Raw genomic sequence first — 21,272 nt, forward strand, 5'->3', positions numbered from 1 at the left:
CAGCCAGTATGGCATTAAAAGAAAATCAGCACGCAGCCCCAGCAACAACAGAGGCGCGAACCAGAGGAGCAGTAGCAGATCTGGCGACATATCCTCCATGATCCGAGTGTTAGCGGCGCAAAACACGATGCCGCGCTTCCCCCCTCATCGCGTCCGTATACGGGAACGAGACGGGCGCACGACCCAAAATATGGGGTTGGCTCGCTTCTGTCTCTTCGCCTGCGTATCTACCTGTGCATGTGTCTGTGCGTTTGTGTGCACGCACAAGTTCGAGCAGTTGTTTTTTTTGTTTTTTTTTTTTCTACATGGTCGATGCGAATCTGCCTTTCGACGGAGAAACAGAAGAGGCACATCAATAATAACGGCGCTAAAGATAGAAAAAAACAAGACGAACGAGCGGGCCAGAGATTTCAACGCCGTCTCCTCTGACTACGTAAAACGCACGAAATGATAATCCCATCATCAGCACGTGACTGGCAATCTTACCCGTCGCTCGCGAAATAAAAATAATAAAAAGCTTTTCCACGATCTTGTTCCAGTATATTTTCACCTGTCTGAACACACACGCGCAAACTAGAAAGTAAGAATACATACAAAACGCGGTATCTGTCTTTCTGCACTCTCCCTTATCCGCGCTACGAATCTACCAAATTACTGCGCGAACGTGGACTCCTTTCAACGATATTACATTTTTATTTTATTTTCGCGTATCTGGATTCGCTCTATCCCTTTCTCGGTCTTTCTTTCTTTCTCTGACTTTTCTCCTTTCTTTGCAACCGATGTTCCTTAGCAGTTTGAGCAACACCTTTCTTCCCTCGGCCTATCTCGCTCTCTCTGGTATACGACCGAAGCTTGCGTTTTGATTCGCTTTTGTCCGCGTGTGCCTACCTGAGGCCAAAAGAGAGAGATAGGGTGACGTGTAAGTTGGTGGGCTGCGATGGATCCCGAGATGGATTCGCGATACACGCTGCGGAATGACAGGGTTTTCTCATCTCGCGGACGTTTTTCGCCAGTGAGGAGTTCATCTTGTATACTTGCTTTGCTCGAGTTTCTCTCTTTCTCTTTTATTTCTGTGTCGTCGCTCTACAAGTTTTGCGGTCGTCCAAGTGTATATCTGGCGTTGTTATCTGGATGCCGACCTGTGTCAGGTGTGACGTTGCCGGTGTTGGGGAAATGATGTACGATCGATTTCCTTTCCCTTAGCGCTTTGCTTTTCAAGAAGGAGTGGGGCGCGGATTACAGTGAACGAAGGAAAACAAAAGAAAATATTCAGACTGTGTAGAAACGCGCTGTCACGTCCTACACGTTTACTTACACTTTATTTTTATTTATTCTATTGTGCGGGTAAGAATTTGTTTTATACTCTTTTTTTTTTTTCTCGGGAGTTTGTCGTTTGACAAAACCTCGTGTTAAATTTAATTCAACTTTTACAGTGTAGTAAGTGTGCGTCCGTCTCTATACCTATTCGCCGGCGTTTGCGTGTAGTTAGGGAGGGGGGGGGGGGGGGTCGGGACGTGGAATGTAACGTTAAAATTAGGAGACACTGACTGAAAGAAACAAGTGTGCGTTTATCATCGACGGGGGAGCCGGAGATTTTATTGTCGTGTTTAACGTCCTGGGGCCCTAAATTGGTCAAACACAAAGTTGGAGACCAAACGTTCGTGGAGCGAGCTGATTGGACGTCGGCGAAAGAAGCGCGAAGTCATCGTCGTGATAGACCAATTGGTGCTCTCCGTCAGCTTCGGCCACAACTTTGTGTTTCACGAGTTCAGAGGCCCTGGCCGTTGCGCCTCGGTTTGTGCAACTCGCAGTCGACGGCGTTTTGTTCGCGCCGAGTAACCTTTCGCGTTTTCTGGGATCTAATTGTGGTTATTATTCTTTCTTTTTTTCCGCAATTTTTTTATTAATAATCGTGATAACTCCGCAAAAATCAGAATCGAACAATAGAAAAAAAAAGAACTGTATGATGTTTTTGTTTAGTTATATTTTTCTATCCACATAAACTGTGGAAAGACGTATTTCATACAACTCCCTCGATCCGTATTCGACAATTATTTTTCACGCCAGCTAGCCTCACTGGAAAACACAAACAAACACTGCTTACCGATAACTGGCAATGATACAGTTCTCTGCAAGATACTCACGCAGTATTTTTTATGCTAATCATTTATTTAATGTTGTAGAATCATTGTTCTAGAGACTCGCTGAATATTGCAATGAGCACCATTTCCGTCGTTTTCAGTAGGACGTATCACTTTAAATCCCCAAAAAACGAGACCTGGAAGTGTTTGGGAGATGCGACCGCGTTGCAACAGTAAGGGTTAATTATACATTGACGTGATTCGGTCTTCCCGTGCTATAATTAGTCTACCTGCCGTGATCGTTGCCTTTACCGTGGCAGTATTACAGAAAATAACCGCGGGTAGTCACTGACCGCCAAAGAAAGGCGGGAGGTAGCGTGTGCCCGGCATTAATTGTTGCTGCTCAGCAGCCAATGAAACTGCCACATCAGCCGATAAAAAACACCGCACAACGAATCGCAAACCATGAAGCGTGAACATGTTTTTTTTTTCTTTTAATTTGGCAAAGTGAGCAGAAAGAGCAAACGGAGCGCAAGTTCGTCTGCTTCTTGCACGAACTAAACAAAAAGAAAGTGTAGCCATGACACCCCTTGTTACATATACGACATCCCAAAACTTCAGTTCGACGTACAGCACACTGACGGCGAACTAACTACTCCAACTTTTGCGAGAGGGTTGACGACGGTGCAATATAACATACTGAATGGCTAAAGTAAGTATCAAAGACTACAGAAAAAAAAAAAAAAAAAAAAGAACAGTTGCTTGGCGGTAGAGCCGAGAAAATCCCGATAACTTTTTTCGCCGTCAGGCACATTTACATTAGATAATTTAATAAGTCGTACAACTCGGCGATCAAGTCGCTCGTGAAATTTGGTAGCGTCCGTTCAAGAGCAGTGCGTTGTACATCCAACTGAAGCTTTGGGGTGTCGCATATGTGACAAGGATTGTAAAAATATATTCTTATTTCTTATGCTTTTTTTAGCGTGCACAGGGTTCGCGATGATGCTGGAACGCCAAGCTCTCATTGGCTGACAAAAAAAAAATAGTGGGTAGGCTTTAAGACATCTAGCGTTGCCCTTTCAGTCAAAGCCAATCAGAGCTCGTCGTCGTTCTGACGTTACCGCAACCCCCGGGCAAGAAGCAGACGACTTGCTATCCGAATAGGTATACAAATAGAGCCGCAGCTATGGAATGACGTCACTTCCGGGTCTTACGCATATACGATTGAGAGCGGTCGTATAACAAAAGTCGCTGGCGGACGTCGCATATCCCTTTTTTTTTTTCTCCCCCGTGGTGTCATATTACTGCACGAGAAGACGCCTATTTTTAATGTGAAACGTTCATATATATAGAATACGTTTTCCCGGATGAAGTGAAACCTAAAAAAAGCGCAACCACAACTTTACCCGCTAAATTTAGCGGGAAAATGACGTCACGTGGGTTCGTGTCACGTGACATATACAGAAAATCAGTTTCCCCACTAGATACAGATAGGAACTTGACATCACGTGACCTCAAATTAAACACAGTTTCCCCGGCTCGTTTCCCGTATATACCGTGAAAGATAGGCCAACTTTGCTAATCGCTCCTTCGTCCGCAGCTGGGAGTGTATTGTTTGCATATAGGTCGGACCAGTGAGACCCGTGGCCCTGAGCAGGGTCGCCGCAGAGGCGATAAGCAGACGCGTCACCGTTGGCGAAAAGAGAAACTTCGTTCCGGAAAAGCAGACAAGACAAGAGGAGTGTGACGTTGGAAAATGTCGTGGCATGCAAGATCGCTATCGGTCAGGTGTCGTGGCGTTTCCTTTTCAGGCGCCAAAACGACGATTCAAGGTGGCTGTGGCACAACGCAGAAAAAGCTTCAAAGACGAAACACATTGATTTCCAGAATACGGCTGCTCAAGTATTTGGAAATCAAACGTTGACAGTGGGCACGTGCTTATGTAGTCGCGTTCATTTCGCATCTTTGGATCGATGAGAACGCCGTTGACGCGAACCTGTAACTTGCCTCGTTGCCATGTAGCTGTCAAGGTTTAGTGAGCTTGTGACTCGCATCAATTTGATAAAAACCTTGGGAGGTAAAATCGCCAATCTGTGACAGAAAGTTGACTCCCTAATATGCGCAGGCAGTGCGGGTCAAAAATACGCGAAGCGGTGAAAGTTTATTGCAACGTGCTGTGCACCTCCAGCAGCTATTCAACGCCGTCGTTGACCGCGTGCGGGGGGACCACGTGGAAGGCCTATTCCGATGACTCCGGCCGCTCGCCGTTCGGGAGACACGACACATTGGACACAGGTTTATCGGGCGGGCAAAGTGGCGCAGCTGACCCGCTTTCGAGACAATGCGACCATGTGCATGATCGGAGACGATATCTCACGTGCCCGCGACCTGCGCTAAGCGCCGCTCCACTCGTCCCGCGCCGGCGGCTCGCCAGGTAACAACCCCAGCAACATCGTCTCTCCGCTTTCAAAGTCACCTTTGACGTCGCACGACCAACGGAGGAACCGTTATTGTTTCCGCGTACGGAAGATGGAAAGAAAAAAAAGACGGACCATGTCCGACAGAGACGCTGATTGCGTTTCGCTATTCGCTCTTAAACCAATTAGTCCTACGCGCAGAGAAAGCGCGCGTGAAAGCAAGCAGTGATCACTGGTCGGTTGCAGTTCAATAAGGTGGCGGCGGTGGCGGTGCGGATCGCATGAACGAGAGGGAGAACAAGTAACAAGAAAAACTGGGGGTGGAACGCACGTGCTATTAGTGAAGATTTCGATAGGCATTGCGCCTTATAACCTGGTTCCCAGGCGAATGATGCCACCTCGCAGGCAGTGCTGGTCTCTTCGCGTCATTGCTCATCGACACTCGTTAAAAGACAAAAAAAAAAAAAAGATGTACGTATACTTGTACACGTTCGCTGGTACAAGTTCTGAACGTTGGTGCCGTTGTACACTATTATCCAGTCGTCAATTAGCGCGACCTTCTAAGTTCTCACGACGACGACAAACGACGAAGTCCGTCGCGAAATGCGCGTCGCGGGACGCTGTCGCTGCGACGCGTATATGGCGATTGAAAAATGGATGGCAATTACCGACGGGTCTTCTCTTCGTCTTCGCTCCCATCGCGGGGGAACGTCTTCGGTATTTTGTTTTCTGTTATTTTGTTGCATGTCTAGCGCGCTTACTTCTCCTTACTTCTCTCTCTTACTTCTCTCACCCACTGGCTCGCTCTGTCTATACCTCTTTGGAGTGGTATACGTCGAGTTCTGTGTTGGTTACAGGCTTATTCGCAATAAAATTAATACTAATAATCAATATGATAATAATGTACTCACAAATCCGCCTCACAAAAGCTCGCGTACTTGTGCGTGAGAACGGGAAGTCCATTCAGATACGCATATTTGTATAGGAAAACAAAACAAGAAAAGTAAAAAAAAAAAAAAAAACCATAACAATACAATGAATTTTGTTTGTGCTCGCTCTTCAATCTTGAACAATAGTTATAAGTCAGAGATTACTACTTAAGATCCTACATACAGCTTCTTCAAACATCTATCTCGTGTTATGACAAAAAAAAAGATAAAGAAGAAGCTACATTCATTATAACTCAAACAGCACATGCAAAGTGTAACATAAAAAAAAAGTACGAAAATCATAGATGTGATTCATGCACTAAAATGACCGCAAAGAACAGAAGGGCAGTCATAATTCCCTCAAACGGCGAAAGCGAGCACGAGCTATTGCAAGGGATGACACGCAATGGCAGTCAATAAACCAACACGTTTAACCAATACATCCACACGATAATCTGTGAATAATTATGGGATATTGCACTAGGAAGTGTGCAGAACTCATTAAGAATCGAATTCCGTGTTAATCTGGCACTAGTCAGAAGAGATGTATTGAATAAAAGAGATTGAGATAACGGCTAGTTAACCTTCAGATACCTGTGTGCACCATTTCCTCATTTTTTTTTTACAGAACTTAAAAAGTGGAGAGTGCGTAGAGTTTCAGGAAGTCGGTTGAAGTATCTGAGCACATAAAATTTTCGGAGCCTAGCTCCATAGTTAATGCATATTTTCAGAATCTGAAACTTCTTCGTTTGCCTCAGGTGCCTTTGTTTGGTGGTGTTTATTTTGAACTCATAAGTAAAGCAGCGATTCGTTAAGAACACAAATTTGCGTGGTTAATATTTACTGTAGATAAGTTAAGTTCTGCCAGCTGTTTTGCAAAAACCAGGTTTTCAAGCTGAGTTCCCAAGTATGAGATATTCCGCACCATTCGTTTCATGAAGTTATTTACTCCCTGTTTTTTGAAGCTGGAACAGGATGAATAGATAGTAAGTTCATATCTAAGTTTTCATTCTGCTAAAATTTGATAAATTATTGGTCTTTTACTGGTATCTGCGGAATTCCGTAATCTTTATAAGTAGGATTATATCATTCGCAAATGCTCAACTAGATACTGTACATGTATATTCCACGAAATATGCTAGTCGAAGTACATACCTAGATGCTATAAAATGATATTGCGATATGTAGATGAAATATATTTGAATCTAGAAAAGTTTTTCAAATAAAAATACAGGAATATATTTCTATAGGACAAAAACACAGACTCAAAAATTTTTTATAAAAATATACTTTTTTCGATGGTATTTTAAACTGATTGTGTGCGCCCGCCAACATGTATAAAAAAAAAAAGCACTATATATGATCCTCAATACTCTAAATGACTGTATGAAGTCCTTTTTTGAAACCAAGAAATGATTACTCACTCTAAGATGCAGCCTGAACATCGAAGTTGACGTTTGTTTGTGTTTTTGCGCTGGAAATATATTTCGCGCAAAATTTACATTTGGCATTTTGCGTAACAAAAAGAGAAGAGAGCTGCAGTTTTTTCATGGGTTGAAGAGCACTTCCCATTAAAGCTGGGGGGGGGGGGGGGGGGGGGGCGATCTTCTCCGTTGGTTGGACGCGTTCTGGCAGCGCTTACAACTTTCGGAATCTTCATGGATACTTGACGCTTAAAGGCCGACGTACAACCTCGGTTTTCTGCGCGGAAGATAATCATCTTAGCGCTCCCGTCTCCTAAGCTGCGAGGGGAGCCAAGATGGGGCAGAATAAAAAATGGAGAGGATATCGGAAAGGAGGAGGCGGGCAATAGTGGTAAGAGCAAAGCGTACGTCGGCCTCTAAGTTCGCGGCAACATTCCCCCTTTCAAGAAAAAAAAAGTGTAAACTTTAACTTTTGTTTGGAAGGCAACGATTCCTTTAAAATTGTCAAGAGTATACATCGGTCCCTAAAGAATCCCCATACCAGGAATGCGCCCAAAACTGTATTTCAATACAGAAATACAAAATACAAAAGAAATATACTATATAAAAGGTATTTTTGAATACGATCGGAATAGGCTTGTATCGGGATACTGCCCGTCCCTGATATCAGTCAGTTTTGTCGCTCGACGAGGATTAGACTAAACGCAGGCTTGTGTCCGTTACTTGAACAATTTAATGGATTACAATTACAAATTACTGAGCCTCAAATGTAATGGATTACCGTAACAAATTACTTTCGCTGAAAAGTAGCGGATTACTTTGCTCGTTACGTTACGAATTACTTTCACATTACATTTCACCTACACTTATCAATAAAACAATAGAAAGAATTTTGAAGTTTTCAAAGTTGTTGTGCAACACTACTTTCCATTTATCGTAAACCTTGTAAAAATAAAATATTGTGTTTAAGACAAAGAATGTAGGTACACTCCTTTCACCTGTAAGCTGACAAGGCAGAGAAAGCTGCAATCACACTCGCCATCCCGCTACCTTACGGCCTCTGGAAACGATCCTAGGAATTGTGGAGGCAAAGCTAGCGGCGCGCATGCTCAACAGGACCGTCTACCTCCACTATGGAAGACAACATGGAAGACAACACCTATTAGGCGTTGTTTTCTTGATATTTTCCCCCCGCGTATTTGTACACGCCTTGCACCTTTTTCTTGTGTTCTAGTGAGCGGTCAAACAAAAAATCGTGTTGTCTTTTCGGTTATTCTCATCTTCACGATGCTCTCCATTTATTTTAACTTGCTAAATTTATGCTGCTGAATTGCCAGCTCATATTGCTCTGGATTCTGTATTATATTTATATTTTCAAAAAATAGCGAGTAATTAAAGCAATCCGTTACCAATATTTGTAACGAAATTACATTTAAGCTACTGCAGCAAAAAAAAAAAAAAATAGTAAAGAGGCAATTCAAAATTACTTGAAAAAGTAACAGATAACAAGTAATCCGTTACTTTTAACAAATTACTTCCGAAGTTTGTACTTTAAAAAAAATGGGGTCACTCGTCCCAGTTGCACGAATCTTCCTTTCGACAGTTTGGATTTTTGAGAACAACAGTCTTGAGCGTCCCGAAAAATCCGGCAAATCGCGCAAATGTTTTCCCGCTATAATCGCGATTATCCTGAGATCTGTGTAACATCGGTTTCAAAACGATAAGAAAAAAATCCAGTCAAATGCGTGGAAACGCATTAAAAAATGTGACATTCTTAACGTTTTTCCAGCGTTAATCCTCCGATATCTGCTTGTTCAACCCCTTCCGGTCGCTGGTCACGAGCGAACGTGACAACCAAAATGACAAACGACGCCTCGCACATTTATATCAACGGACAAGCAGCAGGAAATGTTCGATACTACAATGCGCAGTCCTCCTTTGACCCTTACTTCTCTCTCTCTCGCTCTCTATCGTACACGCATCACTAATTGCTAAAACAAGAGAAACAGAGAAAGGAGCGCGAGCTCGGGCCGCTCCTTTGACTCCGGCGGAGGAAAACGCTTTTCGGATTGCTTCCTGCCCGGATGACCCGACCGCCAGCAGCGTCACCGTTTTCCACGCTAAGCGCGCGATCGAGCGGGGAGATGCCAGCCAACGAACCGTTCGTTGAAACGGTCGAATCTCGCTATAACCAGCTAGCTTCCCACACTTTGCAAGGACCAGCGGAGCCGGAGTTGTGTCTCGGCCGCTCGTGCAGGTGGAAATGAAGCTCTGCGGAGTCGTCGCTCAACTTGTTCGTTGCGCCGGTGCGAAACTGAAACAAAATGAGCGACCGGCCGCCGCCCTGTTTTGATGTTATTCCCTTTTTATTTTTCTGTCCGTGTATATGTGTGTGCGGACTATTTTCACGGCTCAAAGCGCTTGCGCCTTTCTTTTTTTCATTTTTTTTTTTTTTCCTTTTTTCTTGACGGCGCAACGGAACGCCATGGAAGTAACGCGCCGCGGTCCTTTTTAGCGCCGGCAGGTGTTCGGGCTCTTTCGGGTCGAGTTCATTTCGACAGATGCGCCGACTTCCGTCGACGCCTTTTCACGGTGGAGGCGGCGGCGGCCGCACGTGTGAACGCCGGCTTATTTATGGGCCAAAATAATCGCGCTGTCGTATTTTGACCTGCACTATAACGCCTAACAGTTGCTGCGGTTTTCTTCTTTTTTTTTTTTCGGTTTTGTTTTGTCGATTCTGTTTTTGTTGTTGGTGATGTTGTCTTGTATCACGGGGCAGCATTCGGTCGCTATAGAATTTTTCGCCTGAAGTGTTTTATAAAGAATATCTCTTATTTTGAGTTTCACGATCAAGCTGATGGAATTCGTGGTCGAATGTGTTGAAGGCGCCGCAGCTCGGGAAAATGTGAAGCGAATGTTCGACGGCGCTGCTGAAACTATGGCATTTGTGACATTTTTAGTTTGAATATCATATCCGTTGGGTTTAGCATGAAGTTTCGTTTTCTCGACCTAACTTGGTGGAATGTCTACACTGCGTAATGCGCCAGCCAAAGACCCCGGGTTTGCAGTCGATACTTGTGGCCAATTTATTCATCCATTACAATCGTAGCACGACACCATTTCGAGTCAGACTGACTTCCCGCACTACAAATTTCTGTGCTCGGAATGTGCTGGTTCCATCCGATTAGCAGCGTGCTAACTCTTCCCGCGCACATGCACACGTGTGATGCCTAATTTGTACTCCCATAAATTGATATCGCGTCGGCCTCCAACTGGTGAGTTACACGAACGTGTTGTTCGACTTGCGGCATTGCTAGTGCGTGACGACCATTTTGTTTCCCGTGTCTGCAGAGAGAGAGAGTACAAATTGTGCTCGTCATATTTGACGCGCACAATTTGCAATTGGTTCGAAGCAAAGCGTCCAGCAAGGTAGGAAGTCGATTCGATTTTAAATTCACGCGGTGAAATTCGACTGGATTTTATTGGAAGTTTGAAGCAGGTAGGTGACCGTGTAACATATAAAAGCCGAATACCTACGAGTATCGGCAATCAAGATTTTATTGATTCTTATTGACAGAAATTGAAATGAGCAGTAGCGAAAGAAAAAAAAAATGGAAGACAGAGAGTGAGAGAAGAGAAGAGAAAGAGGGAGAGAAACATCTCTTACGAAAACATCACTTAGTCCCAGTTGTCCTAAACTGGACCTTTAACATGGTGTCTGTTAAACACAAATATGACGACCCCGACCCACCCGCTTCTTAGTTGCTTAAAGAACATGAGCCGGAGCCATTTCTCCAGCGTTAGTGCGTTTGGCGTATAGACCTGCCCGCTCTCCCAAAGGGCGGACACCGGTGGGTTGCATATGTACCGAAATGAGAACGTTACCGGCACAAGGGGCCGATAGCACCGCGCACACCACGAGTATACAAGGAATTCCATGGGCCCTGGCCGAGGCGTGGTGTACGGTGAACGGTTTCACTGTAATAAGCGACCTTCGGGTCCAGGTTAGCCGTTCTCACGGTGAACGCGGTGCGTGCGGGTTTCATATACGCACCGCACCGTGTTTCTGCTTGGTATAAAACATAGTGCGCCTCGATTCGAGAGTGTTTCCGACCGCTCGATCGGAGTCGCGTAATTGATGGGCCGAGCGTTTGCGATACAAGGTGCGAAGAGTAAAGCGCCAGGGTCGATCGTCTGCAAGCGTCTCAAGAGTTTGCTCAGCCTCCCTGACCGCTATTTCTTCTCACCACCCGGCGTCTCTTAAGCATGCGCGTGAGAGACAAATCTGCGCAAGGAGGGTCCGCCACTGAATTGCGAACGTTTCTTTATAGTCTGAGTTCTCTCTCCCTCTCTTAAATCTAAGAAACACGTCTCGCGATCTATACGGGTAGAAACTAAGGGAGAGGAGGAAAAGAGGGCGCCTGAGGACGTCAGAAAAAAAGAGTTCTGCTTGGAATGATTAGTGAGTAGGTGCAAAGTTATAGCAGCCCCTGCGCACTGTTCGAACGCGATCGAACGCAAACGCAAGACGCCGGCGTTTCGGCGGTAGAATGCTTTCGAAGAGGAGTACAGTGATGTCTCGTTAATATGGACACCTCCGTTCCCCCAAAACATCGTCCATAATATGGGTTGTTCCTAATAACGATACGAAAATGCATATTTCTTCTAAGTTTGTTTCCGAGAATGGTGTCTATATAGCGGGGTATCCATATTAGGGAGTTTTCGTAGACCGCGCTGCCCCCTCCGCTAAGCGTTCCGCAACGAAGAAGTTGCTACTACGCCCGCGCGCCGATAGCCTTGACAGTGGAGTTCCCGCTATCCTAGCGGGTTGCGGAGGGCCCTGTGGGACGGCGAAAACGATCTACGAAAACTCCTTATTATCGGGGTCCATATTAACGGTACATGACTGTATTAGACAGAGGCGTGCAGCTAAATTTGCGTCTACCCACAAATCACTCCATCCAGAGCTCGGTTCTCTGAAGTTCCCGCTTTTTGGCTCACATTCATAGCGTTTTAAGCATGGAGGTATGAAGAAGAGGAGGCGACATACTGGCTCAAGCCAATCAAACGAGAAAATCCCAAGTGAGTCCGGGAGTAGAGGTCGCGGTCGGTCTGAACACCACCAAGGGTGACCGAAAAATCTGTTGGCGCCAAATCAGCTGTTCTTTCCGTTCAATAACGTCCTTTTGTTTTGGTCATCGTTGAAGGTGTGTCCCTTCTAACTAGAAGTACCCCCCCCCCCCCCCCCCCTCAGGACACACACACACACACTTTACTTCTGGTGGCGATCTTGTCGCGTCGAGTTTCCTACCTCCATGGTCTCGGCTTTTGACCGGTAATACAACGGCTTTCAAACGTTTTTTCTTTTTTTTTTCTATCTCTTGTGATTGCGTTTTGCATTAGAGCAGACACGCTTCTACACGTTTGACAGTTTGAGATGCGCGAGATTGTACTACGGTGCCTGGAAACGCACCTCCGACTAGTGTGTACAGAGCGTCCTGCTCCGCCTACGCATTAACAGCGGTTCAAAAGTGGCAACAAATGACGTCGGGAAAGCCGGGGTGCCATGCTGTCGTTTGTCGCGATCCGTGCAGTTGGTCGTAGGAATGCTAGCGAAAAGCACCAGCGAACGTGAGTGTGGCTTTCGGCACGGCGTCCCAACTCCTGGCTGATTACGCTTCCGTGAACTGTCAAGCTGGAAGGCGACCGCCTGCAGCAGAACACGCGTCTGCCACATACGCCACCATAGCCTCCTCTATACTCACAAAGCCTGGCAGTTCGACGACAAAGTCATAGAGTGCCCGGGTCGCAGATTTGGAGCACGAGGATCTGGTAGCACGGAGCATCAAAGAGCCATTTCTTGGGGAACCTGGCCGTCAGCGCACAGCTTTTACAGCGGCGAGGACCCGAAACACACTTTCGGGACCTCGCGCCTCGCCGTATACGTCTCGTGGCGGCGGCGTTTCGGCGTCTAGCCGCAGCGGGGCGCCAGTCACGTGGCTCTCCTCTCATTCGTTGTCTGCCGCTCCACCTTTCCCATTTCGGCGGCCGCTTCCCGTGGTGATCTGCCAGGCTTTGGCAATATATAGGAGCCCATGACACTACGCACTGCTGCTTTGACGCCGCCAGGATCGCGGCCGGCGACAGTATGGCTGCGTCCCAAATCTTACCCAAATGGATCCGAGTTACTCCGGCGGGTCGTGTCACGTGACAACGCAGACTGAAAAGTGCTAGACGATGTTAGGTTTTGGAACGAATGGAGTAAAATCGAGTAAATTTTTGGGACACGGCCAGTATGACACTTCTGTGACGTCATTAAACGGAAATCGAGGGACCACTTTTTGGAACGCTGTAGGCCCACCAACCGAAGACGCATTCCAGGCACCATATTCGAATCATACCGAAAACAAGTCTCTTTTTGCAGCGCCTCCTGTTGTAATGCAGGAGGCGCTGCATTGCCACGGGCGACTATAGAGTCACCCTCCATGTGCCTCCGGGCTCGTACCAAAAAAGAAAAAAAAGCAACAACAATTTGATGTGCTTACTTTTTTTTTTAATTTTATTAGCGCTGAACACAAAGACTTGTGAGAGGGAGTACAGTAGTCTTCCTTTTTCTAAAGTGTCTGCTATCGTATTTTTTGTTTATATTCATATTTTCTTAGTCTCTCTAAAGGCAATATTTTAGGAAAGGACGTTCGAGCTCGCCTCCGCCCTTATTATCTCGCCAGCATGTGTAAACCATATCAAATTTCTTTCATTTTCATTTTTATACCGCGAGTTCGTTTCTCTTTCTCTCTTTCTCGCTCTCCATTTCGTTTTGCTTTTAATTTTTCTTAGCAATGTTCTTTTTATTCTGCAAACAAAGAAACAACAAAAACTACGAAGCCCTTTTTGGAATAGATAATAACTTTTGCTTTCCTGATGAGTTCCTGGCCTGCGTGGGCCGCTCTTTGAAAATATTGTAATTAGAATCCCGTCGATTGAGTTGCCATGGAAACGGCTCCGACACAATAGCATTTAATTCAGTTCGTAGACAGTTAAAGTTCTGAATACGGATATAAAAAAACGGCATTGCGACTTCTGCGCACGCGAGTGTGTGTTAATCGGTTTCTTCGGATCTCTGTTTCCGTTCCGTAGCTTGGAAATATAAGTTTATATGTTACTCCCACTGTTTAGTACTTTAATGATGTGTCTAATTATCGATCATTTCCTCGTGTAAAGTCTCTAGTGGTGTTGTATATTTGTTTCCTGACAAAATTAAGACCCGTTCGCGTTCGTCTGGCTACCGTATTGGTCTTGCAATAACTGCACATAATATGGGTTTGCGCTGCAATCGCCATTGGTAATATAATTAACTGAGCCGTAAAAGTACTACCAAAAGCTAAATAATGTTCTCCATCCTATAGTCGGTGATAGGTTAAGAATTGAATAAATGCACCGCCTTCAGCGCGAGCCTTCTGTCTTTGATAGCACCTCGATGTGCCCGCGGCAGACAACGATTTTCATCGCGTGCTTCTGAACTTACATTCACGCGTCTTCGTGTTTATGCCGCCTGGCGCTGTGAATACCGGATTTGCTCGACTAATAGTCGCACTTCTTATGATGGACTCCTATGGGTCTGCTTTCCCGCGGATCACGGAGATAGCGAATCACCTAGATCGGGAGAAAAATGGCAGCGATTTACGGGACAGAGATAGCATCTTCACGCAAAATTGTTATCTGTTCAGATGGCATCTTTACGGAGAATTGTGTTATCGCCCTTGTTATTCGCTACGAGTTTCATGCAGAACGCGATGATTGGCTGTGTGTGTGTTCTGCAGGAAAGTAGACGCAAGGGCCTTGAGAAGTGCGGCTATTACTCGAGCAAATACGATATCTTATACTCCCGAGAAAGCTGGCCACCGAGCCTGTCGCTCCAGGTTTCTCTTCCAGGTGCATCGTCGATTTTACACAAGTTGCCAATAGTTGCGTGCTCCACGCTGCGCCTGCGCTTCATTGCCATGCACCAATTCAAGACCGCAGTTTGGGCTCCGCGCACGCGCCATGGGGAACACGCAACGCAAACGCAGAGTGCTTGCGTTCGCTCATAATCGCCTAACGCAAAATGGGCCATATTGGCTACTCACTGTTGTCGCGGGAATTTAAACGGTGCACTCCGTAAACTTCGGCCGTAAGTTTGTTTCTTAGGAGCCTAGCGGGCACGTAGCCAGGATTTTCGTTTCGGGAGGGGGGGGGGGGGGGGGGGGAGGGAGGGGGGGGGGGGGAGGGAGGGAGGCGCCGGGCGGCGCCCATGACAAAATGCTGTATGAGGGGGAAGGGGGAGAGGAGGTCCAAGCAAAATCGAAGATTTCGGGGGGGGGGGGGGGGGGGGGGGGGCGGGCCCCATGGTCCACCCCCCTGGCTACGTGCCTGGAGCCTAGGGTCCCTTTTCGAACGCCGACCTTGGCAGGTTCGTGATATCCCTAGTTAGTATTTAATAAGCTAATCCTTCCTAGTAGGTGGAGCCCATATGTGGGTTGTAGATTTTCGGGTGTTTATTTATGTTAAGAGAAAATTGACTAATGAGAAATGAAAGACTCTTTCCGAGACGCCTGCGCATTGAAATCTTTATTGTTATTTAATTCTCTCCTGACGTGTTTAATTTCTTGATAAAATTTTTTTTTTAATGTGTTTATTTATAAAAGAAATTGACGGATGTTTTTCCGTTTTTTTTTTCTCGTATGTCGGTGTATTTCGGTAATCCGGCTCAGACGCCCTAGAAATGTTGCTAATCGATGAAAAAAAACCACAATAAGAAAACAAAGAGCTCAACTCTATACAAGGGAGATTTCGACAAAAACGTGCCAAGCTGGAGCAAAAAGTCTCCGGAAATTTTGCATACCAGCAGATGTTTATCGGCGTTTATCGGCTTATCCATTTTTTTTATTTTCCACACCGACAGATGTCTCTCTGTGTTTATTGGTTAAAACCGGAAAATCTACGGCCTAATTATATGCTAACCTTTCTGGAGTCGCGGTTTCCCATATCTGCCTACGCGAATGGTAGAAGCTCGGAGAACCGGCCGGCGGCAACGAATTGGAAGAGGCAGAAGCAGGAAGCATAGGGAACACCATCGGCTGAGCGATTCTGTTTTTACGTCCGTGCGTTGCAGGCGCGAAAGCGGAAAACCATCGCATCGGTTGACATGGCTCTTCTATGTGGCTGGGGTTAGCCTATCACCGCTCTATATTCTTCATCTGTCCATTCCTCACCGAAAGAGTACATATGTTCTATTTGTGTTTATTTTTTATTTTTTAATGTGACTAACGTTCCACACAAGTCAAAATGTTGGGCTCGGTTCTTTATTTGTTTTTGAATGGGGAACACTCTAGTGTTAAAAAAAGAAAAAAAAGAAAAGCTATGTGAACTTTTTTTAAAATTTTTTTTCAAGCTGTGGCAAATAATAAATTAAGGTATATGGTGGGCTTCTGTTTTACTTATATATAGATATCATACGTAGTTTATACTAGTACCAATATAACGTTAAAAGTTGTATTTTCCGTTTTTGGGCATGGTATAATCTTACCTTCTTAAAAAAAAAAGGGAGGGGGGTCGTTTGCGGAATAAAGAAGCTGAAGTGGCGATAAAAAAATAAAAAAAAAAGGAAAGGGGAGGGGGGGGTGCAACTTTCTCTTGATGAACGGCAGATTCAGCATCAGCATTAACTGCTGGGCTAGTGGTAATGCATTATAGAGGACAAGAGCGCAAAAGAGCGTTTTGTACGCGTCCCCGCGGTATTGCGTCGATTCAGTGTCTCCGCCGTCTTAGCGACCTGATGAGTTATCTGTTGAAGAACATCGCGTTTACTTGCGTATCCACCAGGCACCTGGCGCGTATTGACTGGGATGGACAGGTCGATTAGATCACGGCGTGGGAGTCTTGTTCACAGGAAGGCGAAAACTGACGATGCCTGGCTGTCCCGTCTTGTAAAAAGACGGGTTACTTCTCTCACAAGGATTTAAAGCATCCGTTCATTCATGGCTTCATTCATTTATTTTCATGTTTGTTTATGTGTTTCCTTATTTTAGGCTAAAATTCCCTATTGGGGGAATTACGCAAGGGGAAACACGTGTCAAAGGTGCGAGAAAAATAAGCCACCGTTCAATTTGACAGGATATCAAAGTAAATCAAACAGATTCATCCTTTAAATCTTGCGTTGCTCTGAGTAACATGCAACGGGTTTTCTCAGCTATATTTTCATGTTGTTTAAATTCGAGCAAGAAGTCTGAGGTTTGTCATTTTGGGATCTTTTTTTTTTTTTTTTTTTTTTTTTTTTTTGTTAAAACTATAAATTAACACGTTATATGCAAAAAAAAAAAAATTCCGGCTAAAAGGGCATGAAAACCATTCGACACTGTTCTTTTTATAAAAGAAGTCGCAAAAACTTTTTTTCTCCTCTTTTTACTATCAGTGCATGTATGAAACAAAAAAAACAAAAAAACTCATCGCCGCACTTTTCGTAAATTGCAATTCCTTTATTTTTTTTTTTTTTTTGCATTATCGCTAAAGCATGTTTCCCTTTGTCGAAAACTGCTAGCCCATGAACTATTCACAACTCGGGCGTCGAGCTGTTTTCTCTTCGTTCTTTTTCTTTCACATTTCGGCCACCAGGCCGCGCCAATTTATCACTGCACACATGGATAGACGGTAGACCCCGCGTCCCTCCTTCACGCCTTTTCCGCTGGGTGCCATCGCCGACCCTCGAGTTTCGAATAGCTAGACATCCTGGCCTTACATTATTGAAGAGGCATTTTAATGCGCCAGTACCTTTAATATTCTCAATTGCCGTGGCAAGATTTCTAGTCGAAGGAGTTATGTCGCAACACGTAGTCCTGGAAACTGAATGTTTGTTAGGAAAACAGAGTACAACAATCACCCCTTAAAGGGAAGAGGGGCGAGGGGGGCGCCATGAAAAATATGAATAATTAAAACGTAGTTAAACAACAAAATAAAGAAATATATATATTTTCAAAAACTGTTTTCGTGTCTTGTTTCTGACATAGGGTGGGGAAACTCAAACGCCATTCATCCAAATCCACAATGTGACGGCACCATGAGACGAAAGGTTAGATCTCTAAGTGAAGAAAACAAAAACAAAAAATATCGAAGTATCAAAGGGGATATTTGTTTATTATGTGTGTTGCCGGGATAACTGGACGTATACATGTCCGTCGCAAGCCTCCTAGCAACCGCTCGCCAAACACGAGTGCGGCGGGAAAGTCGATATTGCATTTAAATAAAACCACGCTTTGCTTGCGTGGGCAGCAGTAATACCAAGAATAATACGAAAAGACCGTCGGGCGGGGAAACAAGCAGGTTTACCGAAAAGACACAACGAGCAAAAACCAAGCCCAAAGACGAGATAGCAGCACAGGAGCGGCGAAAAAAAAGTTTGAATAAAAATAATAATAATAATAAAAGATTGAGTCTGCGTAGACAATCTTGATGTCTCGAACGACGGCATAAATAAAATAGACGCGACGTGTCTGTGTCTCCTGGTTGGGGATGACTTTAGAATCACTAAATCTGGTTCAGCCTGTTATTCTCATTTTGTTTTCTTATGTATTTGTTGTATTTTACCCGACCGTCCGTGCGTTTTGAGTTCTGTCGTACGTCTCGTTCCTGTGAGATACGTTTTCATCGCTAGGTTATGTTAATTTTTATCTGCTCGGTGCTGAAAAACTTTAGAACAAAGAAAGGGAAATTGGTAATCATTTTCTTCTCGTCGAGATGCTAGATCTACAGATCTACTTTGTTAGGTTTGCAACCTTATACGCCTGAGCGGCGCAGGTTAGCAACATGAAAACATGTTTATTGCGACGAGGTGTACGCGATTAAGGATGTCCGGGTGGCTCAGAGGCTGTCTTTGTGTTTTCGGTGACTATGCTCCTTATGAACTCACTATTGTAGCTACGCATAGGACCTACATACGTAGGTTCTATGCGTAGCTACGCATAAAACAAATATACGCTTTCTTTACTACACAGTGCCATTGTATACTGAATCTGTCTCTGCATAGGCACACTAATCCCCCATGGTCTCCTATTTCCTCCTATAAAAACAAAATAAACGCTTAGAGTTTCCATTGCGTGAGGTTGGTTCGCTATACTATGGTCACACTGGTTCCTAACTTCCTACTATTGACGAGGAGTTTAGCGTGTGCAATACGACTGCTAGGTCTTAACGTTCATCACTCAGCAATGACACGTGACTGCACGCCTGCACGATGCTCATCCAAATCAAAACGGCAGGGTTGATGATCCATCAGATTGCAAATTGCGTTCGCTTAGCAGAGTAGAAATTCGTACCTTACACCTAATTGGAAAAAATAATCAGTCTGAGACAAAAACTGGGTTTCCAGGATATATTTGTTTTGCAATATATTAATGATTTTACAGTCCGGGGCAGCGTCATCTGGAGGAGAAGCTCTTCCCCTTAATTCCCAAAGAAAGCCCCACCGCACTGCTGAATACAACCTCCAGATTTTTCTGGCCTCAAAACATTTGCTTCTATAACCAGATATAATTAGCTTGACAATTAACGTTACAAAGTCTGTTGTTTTGTCCGTGCCACTGCGTAATATTTAACCAGAAGAAGGCTATACTGACAAAGCAGTCCTCTTTTGTTTGGGGGAAATTTGTTTGTGGGGAGTGCTTGTCCTGCTAATGTTTTCTTTCAAAAGATTTTATCGAGCCTTATTGCCTCTTTTTTTTTTCTGGTATAATTTATTATTGACGCTAGAAACCGGAACCACCAATCGTGTATTTGCGATTCGCACCTTAAGCCGCCCTCGAACGTAAAAAAAGAGCATCATGAACAAAAATTAATTAAAACGAAACAACTGTGACCCATGGTTCTTCTGTAGCTCCAGCTAGGTTGCTATCAGAGGCTGATCGAAACACTTTCCTTATTGTGGAAACACGTTGGACGAAAACTGCATCCCTTAATTATCCTTTCGACATGAATGTATGCACGTCTTTGAGCGTTTAGTTCACTGTTGGGTTCACCATTACACCAACTAGCAGCTTTCAGGAACATTTCTTTCACAAGCATTTCTTTAACTTTTCGAAATTCATGTAGATATTTAAGGGCCTCTGTAGGAGAACATTTCGTGCAGAGGATAACTTGAAGCGTGAGATGCTAATCCCCTTTTCAACGCGCTCGCAGTGATGTACTTTTTTTTTTCTTGGCCAATCATGGCGGATGCATGACCACATGCTCGTATAGTTCACCCTTGGGTGTAGTTCGCAATGTCGCAGGGAGGATCGCAAGGTGGTCAAATTGTTCTGCGTGGCCTGGTGACTCCTATATAATTGTTAACCTTTGCAACAATTTTTTTCTGTGTGTTTGTGAAATTGTTCAACTTCGCACGGTGAGAGTTTTTGTTTATTGTTACTGTCAGCTCGTTTTCACAAGGGTTACCGTGCCTCACCTGTTCGTTTCACTTGTTTGCGACAATATTGCAACTCCTCATTCGACTAGTAAATCCGCCGTATTTTTTTTTTTCGGAATTTAGATATTTCTATTGTTGAAAAGAAAAATCTATTGTTAAAAAATAAAAAGAAACTTGGCAAAAGTAACTGTCGCTAAACATACTGACACTCGAAGAATAGATGAGGATTATTGATTCTCATCTTGTGCACTTATCGGTACCCATAAAAATCGACGGGAATGATTTCTAGAAAAAAGAACAATAATAATGACGTCGAAACGTGAACATTCGTTCCAATAAAAACAAAACTAGGTTTCATAAAAAAAAATTGATTAGGTTTAGTGACAATTTAAGAAACGAAGGGTATATCGCGCCTTGAGTTCACGCTTTTTTGCTTCGGGACATTTCAAGCTTCACCTCACCCCCTTATAAAGGCTACAGCCATATTAGCCTCCATCCATCCAAGAGCAAAACACCAACAGCCAAGGACCTCACCCCGACAGATGTGTTGTCCCTCCTTGTACGTTTCGTTGTTTTCTTACTCAGTTTTTTTACACCAGACGGACGCACTCACCTCAAAACGCATAATTGGCTGTGGAACAGTAATTAGATGCCTGGGAGCTTCCATGCCCTGAATTTCTTAATCTGTCGGGTGGCAATATAAGAGATGGAAGCACACCTCGCTCTCATCATTTGCCATCCGCAATAGCAAATCGAAAAACTTAAGCTGCGTTCGGTTGTCGCATCGAGATATGGGCCTTCCCCACCCACGTTAAAAAATAAATTATACGAAAAAAAAAATCTACTTACGACTTGAAGTACGCAGAAAGTTTAGGAGGACCGCGTTTTAAAAACGGGCGGCCGACAACAAAAACAAATATGAGATGCCATATAAGGAGGAGGAGGAGGGCAAACGGAGATTTATATCAATGTGCAGGGGGAAAAAAAAA

General features: G+C 44.5%; 1 protein-coding gene across 1 annotated transcript in view; it reads left to right on the plus strand.

The window, feature by feature from the left end:
* Positions 1-21,272, plus strand: part of LOC8033331 (zinc finger protein castor homolog 1) — a 344,798-nt gene that overhangs the window by 124,281 nt on the left and 199,245 nt on the right. The window lies entirely within an intron of this gene.

This window comes from Ixodes scapularis, unplaced genomic scaffold, assembly GCF_016920785.2.
Source record: "Ixodes scapularis isolate PalLabHiFi unplaced genomic scaffold, ASM1692078v2 PGA_scaffold1__304_contigs__length_218370807, whole genome shotgun sequence".
Taxonomy (NCBI): domain Eukaryota; kingdom Metazoa; phylum Arthropoda; class Arachnida; order Ixodida; family Ixodidae; genus Ixodes; species Ixodes scapularis.